This window comes from Schistocerca serialis, chromosome 5, assembly GCF_023864345.2.
Source record: "Schistocerca serialis cubense isolate TAMUIC-IGC-003099 chromosome 5, iqSchSeri2.2, whole genome shotgun sequence".
NCBI classification, from domain to species: domain Eukaryota; kingdom Metazoa; phylum Arthropoda; class Insecta; order Orthoptera; family Acrididae; genus Schistocerca; species Schistocerca serialis.
Window position 1 is genome coordinate 133241028 of NC_064642.1, and position 20464 is coordinate 133261491.

A 20464-nucleotide genomic window follows, 5' to 3' on the forward strand; every position below is an offset into this window, starting at 1 on the left:
GACAGAGCACTGAAAGACCTGAGTCGAAACAAGGCCCCCGGAGTAGACAATATTCCATTGGAACTACTGACGGCCGTGGGAGAGCCAGTCCTGACAAAACTCTACCATCTGGTGAGCAAGATGTATGAAACAGGCGATATATCCTCAGACTTCAAGAAGAATATCATAATTCCAATCCCAAAGAAAGCAGGTGTTGACAGATGTGAAAATTACCGAACTATCAGCTTAATAAGTCACAGCTGCAAAATACTAACACGAATCCATACAGACGAATGGGAAAACTAGTAGAAGCCAACCTCGGGGAAGATCAGTTTGGATTCCGTAGAAACACTGGAACACATGAGGCAATACTGACCTTACGACTTATCTTAGAAGAAATATTAAGGAAAGGCAAACCTACGTTTCTAGCATTTGTAGACTTAGAGAAAGCTTTTGACAATATTGACTGGAATACTCTCTTTCAAATTCTAAATGTGGCAGGGGTAAAATACAGGGAGCGAAAGGCTATTTACAATTTGTACAGAAAGCTGATGGCAGTCATAATAATCGAGGGACATGAAAGGGAAGCAGTGGTTGGGAAGGGAGTGAGACAGGGTTGTAGCCTATCCCCGATGTTATTCAATCTGTGTATTGAGCAAGCAATAAAGGAAACAAAAGAAAAGTTCGGAGTAGGCATTAAAATCCATGGAGAAGAAATAAAAACTTTGAGGTTCGCCGATGACATTGTAATTCTGTCAGAGACAGCAAAGGACTTGGAAGAGCAGTTGAATGGAATGGACAGTGTCTTGAAAGGAGGATATAAGATGAACATCAACAAAAGCAAAACAAGGATAATGGAATGTAGTCTAATTAAGTCGGGTGATGCTGAGGGAATTAGATTAGGAAATGAGGCACTTAAAGTATTAAAGGAGTTTTGCTATTTGGGGAGCAAAATAACTGATGATGGTCGAAGTAGAGAGGATATAAAATGTAGACTGGCAATGGAAAGGAAAGCGTTTCTGAAGAAGAGAAATTTGTTAACATCCAGTATTGATTTAAGTGTCAGGAAGTCATTTCTGAAAGTATTCGTATGGAGTGTAGCCATGTATGGAAGTGAAACATGGACGATAAATAGTTTGGACAAGAAGAGAATAGAAGCTTTCGAAATGTGGTGCTACAGAAGAATGCTGAAGATTAGATGGGTAGATCACATAACTAATGAGGAAGTATTGAATAGGATTGGGGAGAAGAGAAGTTTGTGGCACAACTTGACCAGAAGAAGGGATCGGTTGGTAGGACATGTTCTGAGGCATCAAGGGATCACCAATTTATTATTGGAGGGCAGCGTGGAGGGTAAAAATCGTAGAGGGAGACCAAGAGATGAATACACTAAGCAGATTCAGAAGGATGTAGGTTGCAGTAGGTACTGGGAGATGAAAAAGCTTGCACAGGATAGAGTAGCATGGAGAGCTGCATCAAACCAGTCTCAGGACTGAATACCACAACAACAACAACAAAATGTTTGGACATCTAAATGTCAGAAAGATTTTGAAAATTTAAAAACTGCGTTAGTAAGGGAAAACATTTTACATCATCCAGTTTTAAGTGAGCCATTCCACATGATTACAGACAGTAGTGCTTATGGTATTGGTGTTGAAATATTTCAGGAAAACACAGAATCTGGGGAAACAGGACATTAGACCATTGCTTTTGCTAGTAGAACTTTAACTAAATATGAGAAAAACTATACTATTTCAGAGAAAGAGGCCTTGGCAATCATTTGGGGATTAAAGAAATTTAGGAATTATTTATGGGGACATAAAACTATAATTCATACAGACCACACGGCATTAACCTTTTTGAAAAACTGTCGACTGTTTACCGGCAGGTTGAGTCGATGGGCCCTGTACTTACAACAGTTTGATTATGAGATATTATATATTAAAGGTAGTGACGCTTCATCACGGTTGCCTGAGGGTATGAACAACTTACCAAGGGAATGTAATGAAGATGGGAAATTTCATATAAGATATATTAAGGAGGTTGCAGGTAGGAAAAGAATAGAGCAAATTTGTAAAAGCATGAGGTTCCACCAGAATGAGGATGAAATATAAAAGTCAGTGAAAGTTAATTTCAGTAACCCTAATTACCCACAAATCAGTAGATTTTACAAGATATTTAATGGTATTTTATATAGGAGAAAGAATACCAGCACTGAAGAATGGAAGGTGTATTGGACTGAAGTGATTGATTATTTTCATCTTGCCTTAGGGCATTGTGGTCCCAAGAAGTGTATTGAAAAGTTAACTGATGTGGTTGCGATTAATGTAGGTGCTACTAAGAAAATTACTGAGAGAATAAGATCTTGTGATGTATGTCAGAGAGCAAAAGTAACAAATAGAGTAAATCAAGGTTTTATGCAGAATACAGTACCAGAGGGCACATTAGAATTACTGTCAGTGGATTTGTATGGTCCTTTATCTAAAACCTCAGGTAATTGGTCTTACATTGTTGTAGTGTTGGAAGTGTTCTCCAAATTTATTAAATTATATCCAATTAGGGAAGCCACTGCTAAAGCAGTCTTTAGCAAGATGACTGAGTATTTTAACACCATTGGTAAACCTAAAGCAGTTTTGTCTGATAATGGACCACAGTTTATCTCAAAAATCTGGAAGGAAGGCATGAAGCAACATGATGTTCAAGTTAAATATATTTCAGCTTACCACCCGGCTAGTAACCCTGTCGAAAGATATATGCGTGAATTAGGAAGGTTAGGTAGAACCTACTGTCACCATAACCATAAGGCTTGGGGAAGATTTGTAAGTGACTTTGAAAAATCCATGAACACCTTATACCATGAAACCACCGGTTTTACCCCTGAAGAAATTCTATTGGACTGTAAAAGTAAAAGTATTATTGAAGAGATCTTGCAATTCCCACCTATTGTAGGAATTAACTTGCATGAGAAAAAAGAGTTAGTTATGAAAAGAATGAAAGAGAAAGCGGCCACTAGATCTAAAAGGCATGATAATAACCTCAAAACAACTAAATTTAAGCTTTTAGTGAAGACCCATGAAAAATCTAGCGAAATTAATAATGAAATTTCTAAATTCAAATACATTTACAATGGGCCTTTTGAAGTGCAAGGAACTCCACATGCAAATGCTTATTTTCTTATGTACCCTAGGTCAAGGAAGCCTTTAGGAGTTAGAAATATAGTTGACCTGAAATTGTATGTCCACAGAAACCAGTGATGAACGAAATGTACTACCCTCAGGGGGCATGCACTCTTTGCATTGTCAGGTGCCTGACGAGCACCAGGGACCCGAGTCGTTGCCAGTAGTACTTCCGTTTCTTTTCGTGCTGCCAACCTTCCTCTTCATCATTCAGAACTTTTACTATCTTCTTTCCTTCTTCTCTATCAGAGTAAACAAAAAAGGTAGAAATAGTGTAAGATCTGTGTTGTTTGAGGACAAGTAAATGAATAATTAAATTTGGTAAACTAGAAAATGACCAAGAATAATGAAAGTGTAGTGAGTATTGTAAAGGAAAAATGTATTGGAAAAGTAATTGGAAAGATAAATATGGATGAGGAAAGGTAAGAATACTGAAAACAAGGTAAATGAATACTATAATATGACTGAATGTAAATGTTTTTTTTGAAAATAGGGGCAAATATGGTGTTGAGAAACTGTATGTGTGTTGAAAACTGAGGAGAGATACCTGACTAGTGAGTATAAGTAGGCAGAAATCACTTGCAATAGGATTTAAAGTTATCGTTCTGATCTTGACGTATTTGATAACCTAAATGTGCAATTAAACTGAATATTGACTTTAAAAGGAATATTACTGATAAAAAAGTGGGGCGAAAAACCACAAATCTGTGACTCTCAAATAACTCCTGAACATTGTCAGTATACCAAAAATCTTATTTAAAATTTACTCGACTAATGATGTGTATATTGCCTGATTTTGTCATGATGTAAAGAAAAATTTAATATTACCAGTGTCTAATTACTGTTTCAAAGTTGAAGGTTTTATGTTTTATACCATTAATGCAATTGGTAACAAATATGTGACAATGATGAAAAACCTGGAAATGATGGCAATAAACTGCTCAAAAATATGTTGTTGGGCAGCAAAACAAGACAAAAGAATAAAAATTCTGAAGTCCTGAAGTTGAGGGCTACCAAATAAACTGTGTGAGCAGTAACCAAAGGATTTTCCATTGTGGGGCAAGAAGTTGATAAGTGGCCACAAACTGCCAAACCTAGAGGATGGGGCAGTGTATTAATTTAAGAATGTGGCTCTTTATTTGTTCTTAATCTAAATTGTGTTTTTGTGTCTAAATGTTTACATACAAAGACTGCCAAACCAATAATGGGCAAAATGTGAAACATGGACAGCTAGTGCTGAGGCAAGCAGTGAACTTAGTTAGGTTTATTGGTCAATGTGTTATGAACTGACTATTCTTAATGGAGTCAGTGAAAAGTTATTATAAAATATATATGCATTCTTATTCAAATGGATGTAGATGTTTTCGAGACACGGTTTTTTTTGAAATTACTTAAAGTTTTGGACTGCCTTGTTTTAAAACACTGCAGTGATGATTAAAGATAGGATGTGAATATGTTAATGTGTTTATGTGCAACAAACATTTTGGACTGCTAATAATGAAGAGCAGCTTTAAAGTTAATTAGTTTAAAAAAAATTAAAAGTTAGTTTTGTAGTTACAGAGTCAGTTCGAAAAGGTTCTTATAGCTGTTTGTGTAAATATTTGTGCATATGTGGATGCAAACTGAATTTTACAATATTTCATTAATTGCCGAACCTTGTAAAATGTACTGTGATCATGATTATGCTTGTGTGTCTCTGAATAGTTACATTGCTTTAAAAATATTGAAAGGCAAATTTCTGTTATGTTAAGTTAAAATGTGTTGTGCTCTTGTATATGTGTTTACTTTTTTTATTTTATTTGAAAGCTATACCTATTTTACTGATGTGAAGATTATTTTGTGTACTGTCTGTCTGTTATTTGAACTGTATGAGTATGAAATGAACATGCTTAAAGATATCTAGTGTCATGATAAAAATTAGTTTCCTTAAACCAGTGTGAAAATGAAAATTACTGTAAATGCTTTATTTTGGGGATGTTTTTGGGAAGAAATGTATGAAGTTGTTAGATTATATACTGTATATCTGTAATGTGTACTTTTTGTCCCAACTGAAGATAGATGGAATAAATTTTTTTGCAGCCAACACCACCTAGGTGTTATGGATGTTTCCTTGAAGTATCCCTGACGGGAAACTTCAACGAAACATGGGGTATGTGTAACACCATAGCTCTAATGCTGTACTGATTTATTTTGCTTTTATTTCATTTAATGTTACATTGCTGTGCTTCTGTAAATGTGTTTGTTTGAATAGATAAAACAAAACTATATACTCCTTTCTTTCTAAAAACTTTGAGTCATGGCGTGATTCTATGTGGTGTAGTATATTGTCGTTTAAATGCTTTGTCCCATTTGGAGGGAAGAAAACTTACTGTATATGATTGTAATTTTGTGTGAATAATTTTTGGTAGAAATGTCAATATGTGCAAATATTCTGTTTTATTTAATGTATTTGGTTGCTGTTATGTAAACTGCTGATTCTCACTTAGGATTCTTAGTTATTCTGTATGTAAAAGTAGTTGTGGTTCCCCTCGGGAACGGAACTGTGTAGCGCGCGCAAATTGTGACTGGCCTATGTAGAAAAGGTGGAACTGATAGTCAGTCGGGGACGAGCTACGAGTCGGGGACGAGCTACCAAACTGTGCACTGTCATGTAAATGTTGCATATCCTGATGGTTCCGAGAGAGGCTTTTCCTGCCGCTTTCCAATGCCTCGGATGGATGGATAAATAGCTGGAACTATTATGGAATTTGTATCTGTCGTCGCCACCAAGAAATGACAGAGTCCAGCAATTCTGTCTGCGAATCCACCTACCAACAAGCAGTTGCCATCACGTTGCGCAATCACTGTAACGTAATACTATAATGATGTAGAGTGAATGATCAGCTTAATGGATGTGCTAATGTACTCAAATATAAGGTAATTTATATCTGAATTTATGTACCTACCTTGATTTTCCTCCTTATCATAACACCTCTCAGGTTCCTCTCCGTTTGAACTAAAGTAATTACCGAGTGTCCCTACTGAAAGAACATTTATGACCAATGTTATGCTAATTAATGCCTCTTGAACTTAGTAAAAAGTAAGTTAAAGTTAATGTGGCAAGAGAGTAAGTTAAAGTAAATGTTGTTTGCTGAAAATAAATTTCCTATTAAAACTGCTTATTAAAGTGCTGTTGCCAACTGCAAGATTAAAAGTTCTTAAGACTGAGGCTTCTAAAGTTTTGCTTAGCAAATGATCACCTTGATATCTGTAGTAAATTCAAAAAGGTGAGTCAGTTTTTTGCAATTTTGTCAACATTGTGTTTCGCTGTAGTAAAAGTGGAAAACCGCAGTTGTGAAACGTTATATATTCATGTTTGTTAAGTGTATGTCTCTCTTGTGTATAGGAAGTGCATATTAATAATATAACAGGATCCACAGTTCGTCTATTGTATTAATGCTGGGTAACAAGTAATGGGAAGACCACTAATTATAAAAACCATAATTCCCTTAAAGCCTGAAAGTAATAGGGTGTTTCGGTATCTCTTATAATTTTGCAAATAGTTTGTGCTGCTCCAGTTGTTAGCTTCAATCCTAAAACATATGTATGTGTCAGAGTTCATTGCACTCGCGTGTGACAAAGTATAGGTTGTGTTTATCCGTTAAAGTTACTAAGAACTATTTTCTTGAACGAGAATGTTAATCATTCTCTTGCCTAGTTAGGCTGGCGACCGTTTTCTTTATCAGTTAAACAGTGCAGATAGGCAAAATTTTGTTTGTTACTGTTCAAATATTTACGTAATTCTGACTTTCTTTTCCGATAAGCCACCTCCGTTAGGTGCAACACGGTCAACATAACAAAATTCCTCCCAGAGGGTAACACTGCTCTGTTGCTTTATACCATAATTACTCTAACAAAATAATTCTGTTTTGCAAACTGCCTCCAGCTTCGAGGTTATGGTGTAGCAGTAGCGGACGATAGTGTTATAACCTCCCCGGAGGCTAAGAGAAGCTCCCAAAGCCGGAAGAACTGAGTTGGGCAGATCCGGCGCCGATCTTCATAGCGGCCGGCGGCGGAATACTCGTGGCACTGTTTTCTGGTTACGTTTGTGGCAGACGGGAATAGGTCCCTCGGAAGTGGCGGCCTCTGGTAGTAACGCCGCCTATGTCCGTCCGTTACTGTGATAGAGCGATTCCGCGACGCTGAGGTGTGCAGGGGCCATGTAGGCTGCACGCGGGCCAGAGCTGTCCGAAGGGTTGTCGACTGCTTTTGCGGAGATCGCCGGTATAGCACTTCTCTTCGTTGATCCATTATGGACCGTGGGACAACGGATGGCATGTATTGCTGGCATGTGTTAGTCAAAGAGACACATTGATGTTAGCAAACCGCTTCAGTCCGTGTCGCCGGGCCACGAAGAGCTGTTGCATAGCGATTTGATTCACGGTTCCAGTTATATGGCTCTTTCCGTGTATAGCGGTTTTACGACTATGACGTGTGGGGCCTGAAGATGGCATCAGTGTAATGCCGAAACTGGTAGCACATAAGTTGATAAAATAAATTTCTACAACTTAACGCGTAATTTCAAACTTTTATGAAACCTCTTCTTGATGACACGACCCCCACACCCCCTGCCCAAAACGATTAAAGGAAAAAAAGATTATCGTCTACTCGTCTAGTACATCATCGCTGTTCATCCAGTAATAGACGGTTACGGACACGAGTTTCCATCCGCAGCTTTTGTTTCTCCTAGAACTCTCTAGAATTTCCAGTGTTTCTTGGTATACGGGAGAAAAATACAACGCATATTGAAACCCATGTCCGAAATTCATAAGAGACAAAGCCTGTCTACACAGTAGCTAGCTCCTCCATTTTCTCACTGGTGATCAAGGCATCAGTCGCGATCACTGAATAACACACATCATTGCGAGACGTTCCGCCTACGGTACGTCAGCGCAGAGAGTCACATTTGCTGCCAGACGAGTTGCCTAGTGGCTGGCGGTGGCGCCAACAAACTTCGACGCTCTGTAGCGTCGTTGGATAACGTTTCCGGACACGGTTTCCAGTTCTTGATTTGCTCTTCAAGACACCCTCTAGAACGCCTCGAAGTTTGTTGCAACTTTTCCTGGACAGCCTATATAGGATACCGCCTGCATAATGTCTTGCTAATGCCGGCCTAGTGGTCGAGCGGTTCTAGGCGCTTCAGTCTGGAACCGCGCGACCGCTATGGTATCAGGTTCGAATCCTGCCTCGGGCATGGGTGTGTGATGTCCTTAGGTTAGTTAGGTTTAGGTAGTTCTAGGGGACTGATGACCTCAGCAGTTAAGTCCCATAGTGCTCAGAGCCATTTGAACCATTTTTTGTCTTGCGAATGGGGCTAGTAAACAAGGAACAATTTATACGTGATGCGTAATGCGTCTATTACTTCGAGACTCTGTAGCGTCGCTGGATGACGTTTCTGGACACGGTTTCGTATCATCGATTTGTTCCTCAAGACATCCTCTACAAACACTCGAAATACGTCGCAGCTTTTCGGGGACACTCTTTATACTACTGAAAGTAACTGCATAATTATTGTATGACAAATATACTGTCCAGTCACATTAATGAGACCACCTATCAAAAGCCTGAATAACCACCATTCGCAGCGCTTACCGCTGCAAGACGTGCAGGGAGTGACTCAGTGAGGTTCTGGAAGACACAGACAGGGATGGGGAACCATGCCGACTCCAGTGGCGTGCCAGTAGCGGTTGAGGCTCCATGCGGAGAAAAGTCCGATCACAGGTCGTCCCACAGATTGTGGAGTGCGTGTAAATCCTGGGAATTTGGTGGCAAGAGGAGTACGGTAAACTCATTCTGGTGCTCTTCGAACCACTCACGTACCCTGCAAGCTGTGTGACACGTTGCATTGTCCTGGTGGTAGACAATTTCGTGCCGAGGGGAAACAAACTGCATGATGGGGTGGACTCGTCTATTTGGTTGATCCATTATGACGTCCAGAATGACTTGATCACCAAAGTACTAGCACGCTAACATTTTCCAGACTATAAGACTCCCTCCTCTGGCCTGGGCATTCCCGACGATTGTTTCAGGGAGTATGCTTTTTAGACATTTCACGCTGATGGAGGATAAAACGTGATCCATCTGAAAAGGCCTGTCGCCACTCAGTGGACGTCCAATGGAGATCCTGGCGTGCAAAGTACAGCATTCGTAGTCGATGAACAGCAGTGATCATGGGAGCATGAACGAGGTGCCTGGAACGTTCGCTGACGGTCGTTGTCGAGGCACTGCTGGTAGCCGCCTAATTCATCTCGGCGGTCAGTTGCCCAACCGTTGCATATATACATATCTCCACAGCCTTCGTCAACCCTGTCATCTATGACAATTATCTCGGCATCGCTTTCGGACAGCATCATTTTTCCAGGCACGGTACACTTTAACTACCGCGGCGCTCGAACGCTTTACAGTCTTGGCCGTTTCGAAAATGCTTCCATCTTTTGCCCAAAAGCCAATGATCATGCGCTTTTAGAAATCAGATAGATCGCTCTATTTCCGTATTACGAGATCGACTGCTCTGTTATCCGCGTACCCCGACACCATTTTGTACCCTCCACTGTTAGTGCTGCCACGTGCAGTCTGTGAGTGGTTAGTGGGCGTTGAAATCGAACATAGGCGGTAGTCACATTAATGTGACAGCACTGTACTTCGTGAGATATGACGTGATACACAATGAGATGCGTGAGAAACTAGCTTTTCCTTAAAACAGATCACAAATTACTCAGAATATACTCATTCATTATTTTATGAGAGCACTTAGCAACTTCCAACAAATTTTTAACATAATTTCAAACGTTTTCTAAAGTTTTTCTTGGCTGCATAGTTAACGTCAAATATTTAACACATTAACTCATTTGTAAAGTAATTGAGAAGTTTGAATATGTTTTGTACATGAGAGAACGGCGCTTTAAGGAATCGGGTGTATGACTATCAGAAGAAAATATATACAATCGGAAGTGAACACCCATTCACTCTTTACACATAACTGTGGATAACACTGACCCCAACAACTACAGAGCACAATCAATGAAACTACTTACGTGCAACATACTTTCCAAAGCACTACTTCATGGCGAAGAGAAACAGGTGGACGGCAAGAACGGGGAGTAACAAGGTAGATTTCGGAACAGAAGGTTATGTATTGAGCAAATTCTGAGTCTTAAGTAATAATTGGAATCAGAGTAGCAAGACGCGTGCCCTACGACGCTCCATTTGTGGACTTCAAACAGGTATACATCTCTGGTCACAGAACCTTTTTGTTTAAAATATTAGAATGTTTGGTGTGGATGATAAAACAAGAACATAATTCAACAAACACGACTACACACAAAACATTAAGTTAAATTTTTAGTAGAGATAGCTTAAGTTTTCGAGTGCAAACAAGTGTTACACAAGATGGTCTACCACGTGCTTTTTCAGTTACGTTCCTGAAAAAATGTTTCGAGAATGGGGAGAAGATATAAAAAAGAAGGGGGTGGTGTAAGTCAACAGCCGCAACTGGATTATAAAATCAAAAATCTGAATTCAGGGTTTAGATTTTGCCAACGATTTTACATACTGTCCGGAGACACAGCAGTGGCAACAAGAGACATCAATATTTTTCTTAAAAAAAAAAGCAGGAAAAGAGAGATCTTCAAATACATACAAAAATATAAAACATGCTCCAGAATGCTTGAACGCCGATTACGGAAAAATTCAAAGGGTCTATAAATGTAAGTATGTTGGTGAACAAATGTAGAGAAATGACCCTAATGGCGAAGCTAAAAAGTTTAAGGGAAGGATGATGGAAATTGCCCTTCAGTTGATTAAACATGTGTATAGTAAGAGATCTGTGTCTCTCAAACAGTATTGGGGTACTATGTCACAGTAATAAAACCAGTAATGAGGAGAAAACGTGGATTGACGCTTTAATGCCATCTGATTTGAATGAATGAAAAGGAGATATGCAAGAGGATATTGGAACATTTCGTCTGGAAGAAATCCCATTGGTGTAAGTAGCTCTAAGAAATAAAATGTTTTATGAAACACATGAATACTGGGAACATGAAATTCTGAAGAGAGATGCAGGAGAAAACAGAAAAGGAAACCTAGAACAAAGTGGTCAAAAGTCAGGAAACAACAGCACCCTGATTGAATGAAAAATTATTGTATAAATTGGAGGTTAAAGCAGGAGTAGCTACTTAAATGGTCCATAGGAGGCTCAAATCGATTAAAAAACAGACAATAAATAACTGAGGACGTTATGTATAAGTATGTATAAGCGCTACACTAACGTGAAGAGGTTGTTACGGGCACCAAGTCATGGTGGGGGACATAAAAAAGTGTTAAAGGTAGGATGCTTGAATCTGCCACTTTGATTAAATATTTAGGCTTAATGTCGCGGATCGACATGAATGGATCGAATATACAATATCAATATTTGGGAAGGCGGAGAGCGAACACAGGTTATTTGGAGGGTTTGGGAAATGATTAGCACAGCTATAAACGAGGCCGTGCACAGAACTTAGGCGACCAGTTCTTTAGGACTGCTAACGCTAGGTATCATCACACCAGGCTGGATTTAAAACACACAGAAGAAGAGGTGTCCTTCCGTATTTATTGCCAATCAGTTCGATCATTACGATATTGCTATGTAAATGCTCCATGAGCTTAGATGGGGGAAAGAAGATTTTTGGCGAAACGCTTTTGATGAAACGAATATAATTAGAATTTACGACAGATTTCAAAACGATTCTACTGCCTCCATCGCGCGCATCGTATAAGGACAGTAAACATAAAATAAAGGTTAAAGGCGTGCATGCAATAAGATTTTCTTCGCCCCATATGCAAGTGAAACAGAATAGGGAACGTCTAGCATTTGTTCATTGTACACTCCGGCTCGAACTCTACAGTGGTTTGCCGAGGGTGTACTTAGATATATTTTTGTAGTGCACGTTTACTGGAACAACCAACAGAAAAAGATTGAAAATAGGCCCGAATATCAATTATATACGACTAAAATAAGGTGCATTAACATATTAAAAAGGAAGTTTGTTCCAAATAACAATGGAGTTACAGTATTGTTAGGTTGGTTTTTGTGTTTATAGTAGTTGAACACAACTGGTATGGGAGCAAAAGCAATAAAATAGGATTTTCAAAACCAAGCTCCTGAGGAAATTCTACAATCATTGTATGTTATAGTTCTTGCTGATAGTAGTTAGACATGAATGGACGGGAACGTTCCTATCATTTATGTTGATAGAATGTTATTTTTGGTCACTAAAGAAGGGTACCAATTAAGACTATTACGGCAGACAGGGAAAAAAAAGTATGTCAAGGGACATCATGTACCTGCCGAGCTACAACGCTGCCTACATTGAACTGTAGTATTACGCATAAAAATGTTTGAGCTCCTGCTTGCAGTGTTGGGCAAATAAAGTTATAAACCTTTATAGGTATCGAAATATAAACAAATGTTTGAGTATATCTCTAGCTCTGGTACCCTGTGTACTCCGCAGGCAGCCCAACAGCGTGTAATGGAGAGTTCTTCTTTCATCACACCATCTTTCCACCCTTCCCTGTTTCATTCGTGAGCGGTACTTGGGTCGAGTGACTGTAATTTTACTTCCGTAGACTATGAGTTCGCGTTCTCGTCCTGACCGTTTATGCCGGTGGAATTAATATCTTGCTTGACTCTTCTTGGAACGTACTCCTTCGGAATTTCGACAGTCAACCTTTCCTTGAAGCACAATGTCTCTTTAGTAGCGTCAGCTATTGGAGTTCTTGAGCATATCCATAGCGTTTCCACACGGAGTAAACGATGCCGCGAGGAATCGTGGCGCTCTTAGTTGGATATTCTCTAAATCTTGTACTTATGCATTGTTCTCAGGTTTCTAAACTGACGAGCGGTGCCCAAGAACGGGTCCAAAAAATATTTTGTAAACAATTTCTTTTGTGGAAAAATTCCATTTCCTTAAGATTCCCCGAATGGCCCCTTTTTTGTAATACAATTTATTTTATGTTGTCACTCCACTTTAGGTCGCTCCAGATGGTTATTCCTAGATATTGCAGGGTAGTCACTGTTTTCAGTGTCATCGAACAGCAGCGTATCCTTTCGCCTGCTTGTTGTTGTTGTTGTTGTTGTTGTGTTCTTCAGTCCAGAGACTGGTTTGATGCAGCTCTCCAAGCTACGGCATCCTGTGCAAGCCTCTTCATCTCCCAGTACCTACTGCAACCTACATCCTTCTGAATCTGCTTAGTGTATTGATCTCTTGGTCTCCCTCTGCGATTTTTACCCTCCACGCTGCCCTCCAATACTAAATTGGTGATCCCTTGATGCCTCAGAAATGCCCTAAAAAACCGATCCCCTCTTCTAGTCAAGTTGTGCCACAAATTTAACTTCTCTCCAATTCTAGTCAATACTTCATCATTAGTTATGTGATCTAACCATCTAATCTTCAGCATTCTTCTGTAGCACCACATTTCGAAAGCTTCTATCCTCTTCATGTCTAAACTATTTACCATCCATGTTTCACTTCCATACATGGCTACACTCCATACAAATAATTTCAGAAACGACTTCCTGACACTTAAATCTATACTCAATGTTAACAAATTTCTCTTCTTCAGAAATGCTTTGTTTGCCATTGCCAGTCTACATTTTATATCCTCTCTACTTGGACCATCATCAGTTTTTTGCTCCCCAAATAGCAATACTCATTTACTACTTTAAGGGTCTCATTTCCTGATCTAATTCCCGCAGCATCATCCGATTTAAATCGACTTCATTCCATTATTCTCGTTTTGCCCTTGTTGATGTTCATCTTATATCCTCCTTTCAAGACCATGTCCATTCCGTTCAGATGCTCTTCCAGGTCCTTTGCTGTCTCTGACAGACTTACAATGTCATCGGCGAACCTCAAAGTTTTTATTTCTTCTCTATGGATTTTAATTCCTACTCCAAATTTTCCTTTTGTTTCCTTTACTGCTTACTCAGTATACAGATTTAATAACATCGGGGATGGGCTACAACGCTGCCTCACTCCCTTCCCAACCCCTGCTTCCTTTTCATGTCCCCGACTCTTATAACTGCCATCTGGGTTTTGTACAAATTGTAAATAGCCTTTCGCTCCCTGTATTTTACCCCTGCCACCTTCAGAATTTGAAAGAGTATTCCAGTCAACATTGTCAAAAGCTTTCTCTAAGTCTACAAATGCTAGAAACGTAGGTTTGCCTTTCCTTAATCTATCTTCTAAGATAAGTCGTAGGGTCAGTATTGCCTCACGTGTTCCAACATTTCTACGGAATCCCAACTGATCTTCCCCGAGGTCGGCTTCTACCAGTTTTTCCATTCGTCTGTAAGAAATTCGTGTTAGTATTTTGCAGCTGTGGCTTATTAAACTGATCTGTCAACACCTACTTTCTTTGGGATTGGAATTATTATATTCTTCTTGAAGTCTGAGGGTATTTCTCCCGTCTCATACATCTTGCTCACCAGATGGTAGAGTTTTGTCAGGACTGGCTCTCCCAAAGCTGTCAATAGTTCTAATGGAATGTTGTCTACTCGCCTGCTTATGTCCAGTATATTACACTAATTTTTATTCAAGGTCAACTGCCCCTGAAGAAAGTATGAGTCCTCCGCAGGTCCTCCTGCGTTTCGCTAGTCTTGTGGTTTTGCGACCTTCCTGTAAATAGCGCGTCTGCAAATAGTCTCATGGAGCTTCAGACTTTATCGTTCCTACACTGACGGAGAAAAAAATCCCCATGTTAAGAAGGAGTTGTGCGAGATAAACGGATGTTGGTAGGCGTGTTTCTACATCTGCAAGAAGACGTTATTCCTACTTCTCTCCAGTCGCATAAGAGTGGCACTAGTAGCGCCATTATGATGATGCAAATAAGGTATGGTTCAAATATGCACTGTAGCGGTCATGATCGTCAATTACAAATGATATTCTACGTAGTTAGCTGATGTTAGTCAATACTCTGAACCGTCACGTAGCACTACCGAGAGGGAAGACTGCCATATCAGCGTATGGCTGTGGCGCATTGCACTACAGGTGGCACTACAATGACAAATGTATTACTTGAATGACAAATCCGAGCCAGACGCCCTGCAGCGTGCATTACATTGAACCCAAGCCATCGCCGTTTGCGAGTTCAGTACTGTCAAGCAAGAGCTCACTGGAGGGCACTGTGGAGACCTGTTGTGTATTCTGCTGAACGCTGGTTCTTCATCGGTGCCAGTGACGGCTGTGTGTTGGTTAGAAGGAGGCCAGCAGAAAGCCTGCAACTAATCTCTGTGTGGCCTAGACACGCTGGATCTACACCTGGTGTTATGGTCTGGGCAGCGATTTCGTACGACAGCAGGAGTATTCTGGTGGCTATCCCACGCATCCCGATTGCAAATTTGTACATCAGTCTAGTGATTCGACATGTTGTGCTGGCTCTCATGAACAGCGTTTCAGGGGGTAGTTTCCATCAGGATAACGCTCGCCTGCATACCGCTGTTGTAACCCAACATACTGCACAGAGTGTCGACATGTTGCCTTGGTCTACTCGATCGCCAGATCTGTCTCCAATCGAGCATGTGTGTGACATCATCAGATGACAACTCCAACGTCCCTGTTTTGATCGACCAGGTTTGTATGCTTGTTCAACAATTTGCTGGTTACACGGGTTATCAGTGTACTAGTATTTCACATATATAATGGCTTTTCTCTCGCTTACAGTGTAAGCCAGTGAACTAGCAACGCTTATCACTTAAATACAGGGTGAGTTACTAACTATCGCCACCTAGAATAACTCTGTAAGTATGATGGTAGCTGAAAAGTTTGTGGGACAAATGTTGCTTGGGACAACGGAGGCCATAATATGACGCTGGTTTTTTGTTGCTAAGTGGGGTCACGTCAGGAATATGAAGGTCAACTAAACACACATATTCCCGAAATTTTATTACTCTACATCAATTATATCTCGAAGCTGGGATTCTTTCCGTCAGTGTATATACTGTAAATAGTAACGGCCTTATCGCACTCCCTGGTGATGCTTCCGGAATCATTTTTACCACTGTCGATTTCCTGCCCTTAAGGACGACGTGATAAACGGAGTAAACAGCAGTGCGGAACTATAACGTATCCTTTCTGTAAGTCAGGCAGCATTGGCATCAATACGGACGCCGTCGTCTATCGTGCTCTGGACTTCATAGACAAACAGAGAGAGCTGATATTTATAAGATTTCTGTCTGCGGAAAGCAAAATGACTTTTTTATATAGGTTTCGTTCCGTAAAACGTAATGCTTGTCCCTACAACATGTTCCGTAATACGGTAACATATTGAAATAAGTGTTGGAGGGCTATAAATATGTGGATCTGTTCGGTGACTTGGAACACAAGGCACTCTTTGTTACCCCAGCGACCTAAGATATACACTGATAGAAAAGATGATTATGATGAAGTCAGATTAAAGTTGGAGGAATGTAAATCAGTAATATGTTCAGACCAACCTTTGTGTTGAAGACGGCTTCACTTAATATGTTAATTTTCTTTGGTCAACATTATAGCTACTTCAGAGTAGCTGTTTTTAAAATGCCTGTCGGCGTTTGAGTGAAGGTGGACTGTAATACTTTGTAGCACCACCTCACGGTTTATCTGTGTCCCGCAGGATGTGCATTGCGGCAGCATAAGTTTCGACTTGCGAGTGCGCTGGTAGACATAGATAAGGCAACATGTAACCAGACAAAAAAAAAAAGAAAAAAAAATGTGTGTGTCAAGGTCATTAGTCCCTAAGCTTACACACACACCCATGCCCGAGGGAAGACTCGAACCTCCGCCAGGATCGGCCGCACAATCCATGACAGCAGCGCCTTAGACCGCTCGGCTAATCCCACGCGGCAAGCAGACAAATACGTGCAACTGGACAGTGTGGTTTCTCTGAAGGGAAGCAGTGACTCCCCCCCCCCTCCCCCCCCCGTCATCAACAAGAGGTTAGGTTAGTAGCCGTTTACGAACATACAGTACAAAGTCGCAGATGCGTGTTTCGTTGGGTATCGGAGTTGGGGACTGCAGGGACCGCGCTGACAAACGCAAAAGCACACGGCGTCCAGCAGCTGCACGTAAACCAAACAATGACCATCATATCAATCACTTCGCAACTAATGTTTGATGAGTTAGAGAGGACAACTGGTCCATCACGGGGAAACCTCCACACCATCATCCAAGAAGATCTGAAGACGAATAAGGTGCGTGCACACATGCCCCATTCGCTAAAGATGGCACAAAACCGGAAGAGTAGGAGATATGACAACAGATGGTGCAACGGTACAGTACAAATCCAGCGTAGTTCTCTGAGCATCTGGTCACCGTCGACGAGTCATGGTTCTTCCACGAAACTCCTGAAAAGCTGGCCGGGGTGGCCGAGCGGTTCTAGGCGCTACAGTCTGAAACCGCGCGACCACTACGGTCGCAGGTTCGAATCCTTCCTCGGGCATGGATGTATGTGATGTCCTTAGGTTGGTTAGGTTTAAGTAGTTCTAAGTTCTAGGGGACTGATGACCTCAGTAGTTAAGCCCCATAGTGCTCACAGGCATTTGAACACTCCTGAAAAGAAAGGCCTGTCTATGGAGTTCAAATGGTTCAAATGGCTCTGAGCACTATGGGACTTAACATCTGGGGGTCATCAGTCCCCTAGAACTTAGAACTACTTAAACCTAACTAACCTAAGGACATCACACACATCCATGCCCGAGGCAGGATTCGAACCCGCGACCGTAGACGTCGCGCGGTTCCATACTGAAGCGCCCAGAACCGCTCGGCTACATCAGTCGGCGTCTATGGAGTGAAATCGTACTCGGAACCCGCGTCCCAGGAAGGAACGACCGGGACAATTCGTGGAGAAACAAGTGCGCAGCACAGTAAAATAAATCGGCGATAGCGGAGCACCTCTGTGACTGTGGACAGCGTATCTTGTTCCAGGAAGTCCGTGGGCTCGCGAAAGAGTAGTGGACGAGTCAACGCAAAATTCGAAAGGCGATTCTACATCTACATCTACATGGATACTATGCAAATCACATTCAAGTGCCTGGCAAAGGGTTCATCGTACCACCTTCACAATTCTCTATTATTCCAATCTCGTATAGCGCGCGGAATGATTGAACACCTATATCTTCCCTTACGAACTCTGATTTCCCTTATTTTATCGTGGAGATCTTTCCTCCCTATGTTGGTCGGTGTCAATAAAATATTTCGCATTCCGAGGAGAAAGTTGGTGATTGGAATTTCGTGAGAAGATTCCGTCGCAAGGAATGATTTCCAGCCAAAATCTTGTATCATTTCTGTGACAATCTCTCCCATATTTTGCGATAATACAAAACGTGCTGCCTTTCTTTGAACTTTTTCGATGCATTCCGTCAGTCCTATCTGGTAAGGATCCCACACCGCGCAGCAGTATTCTAAAAGAGGACGGACAAGCGTAGTGTAGGCAGTCTCCTTAGTAGGTCTGTTACATTTTCTAGGTGTCCTGCCAATAAAACGCAGCCTTTGGTTAGCCTTCCCCACAACATTTTCTATGTGTTGTTTCCAATTTAAGTTGTTCGTAATTGTAATACCTAGGTATTTAGTTGAATTTACGGCTTTTAGATTAAACTGATTTATCGTGCAACCGAAGTCTAACGAGTTCCTTTTAGCACTCATGTGGATGACCTCACACTTTTCGTTATTTAGGGTCAACTGCCACTTTTAGCACCATTCCAATATTTTTTCTAAATCGTTTTGCAGTTTGTTTTGATCTTCTAATGACTTTATTAGTCGATAAACGACAGCGTCATCTGCAAACAACCGAAGACAGCTGCTCAGATTGTCTCCCAAATCGTTCATATAAATAACGAACAGCAAAGGGCCTAAAACATTACCTTGGGGAACGCCTGAAATCACTTCCGTTTTACTCGATGACTTTTCGTCAATTACTACAAACTCCCTCAAACTAAATCACAAATCCAGTCACATAACTAAGACGAAATTCCATAAGCACGCAATTTCACTACGAGCCGCTTGTGTGGTACAGTGTCAAAAGCCTTCCGGAAATCCAGGAATACGGAATCGATCTGAAATCCCTTGTCACTTCATGCGAATAAAGAGCTAGTTGTGTTTCACAGGAACGATGTTTTCTAAACCCATGTTGACTGTGTGTCAATAGACCGTTTCCTTCGAGGTAATTCATAATGTTCGAACACAATATATGTTCAAAAATCCTGCTGCATGTCGACGTTAACGATATGGGCCTACAATTTGGTGGATTATTCCTACTACCTTTCTTGAATATTGGTGTGACCTGTGAAACTTTCCAGTCTTTGGGTACGGATCTTTCGTCGAGCAAACGGTTGTATATGATTGTTAAATATGGAGCTAATGTATCAACATACTTGGAAAGGAACTTAAGTGATATACAGTCTGGACCAGAAGACTTGGGGTTTTATTACGTGGTTTGAGTTGCTTCACTACTCCAAGGATATTTACTTCTACGTTACTCATGTTGTCAGCTGTTCTCGATTCGAATTCTGGAATATTTACTTCGTCTTCTTTTGTGAAGGCATTTCGGAAGACTGTGTTCAGTAACTCTGCTTTGGCAGCACTGTCTTCGGTAGTATCTCCATTGTTATCGTGCAGAAAAGGCATTGATTGTTTCTTGCCGCTAACATACTTCACATACAACCAGAATCTCTTTGGATTTTCTGCCAGGTTTCGTGACAAAGTTTCGTTGTGGAAACTGTTATAGGCGTCTCGCATTGAACTCCGCGCTAAATTTCGAGCTTCTGTAAAGGATCGCCAATCTGGGGATTTTGCGTCTGTTTAAATTTGGCATGTTTGATTCGTTGTTTCTGCAACAGTGTTCTAACCCGCTTGTTGTACCAAGGGGGGATCAGCTCCGTCGTTTGTTAGTTTATTTGATATAAATCACTCAATTGTTGCCGATACTATTTCTCTGAAATTATTAAGCAGCTTGAGAACACTCATAGAGAGGACTGCTACAAACTTCCGGGCCGGCTGGTGTGGCCAAGCGGTTAAAGGCGCTCCAGTCTGGAACCGCGTGACCGCTACGGTCGCAGGTTCGAATCCTGCCTCGGGCATGGATGTGTGTGATGTCCTTAGGTTAGTTAGGTTTAAGTAGTTCTCAGTTCTAGGGGACTGATGACCACAGAAGTTAAGTCCCATAGTGCTCAGAGCCATTTGAACCATTTTTGAACAAACTTCCGGTGTCCTCGCTTCCGGCTATCCCTGTCCTATGGGTCGCGTACACTTCGCGGA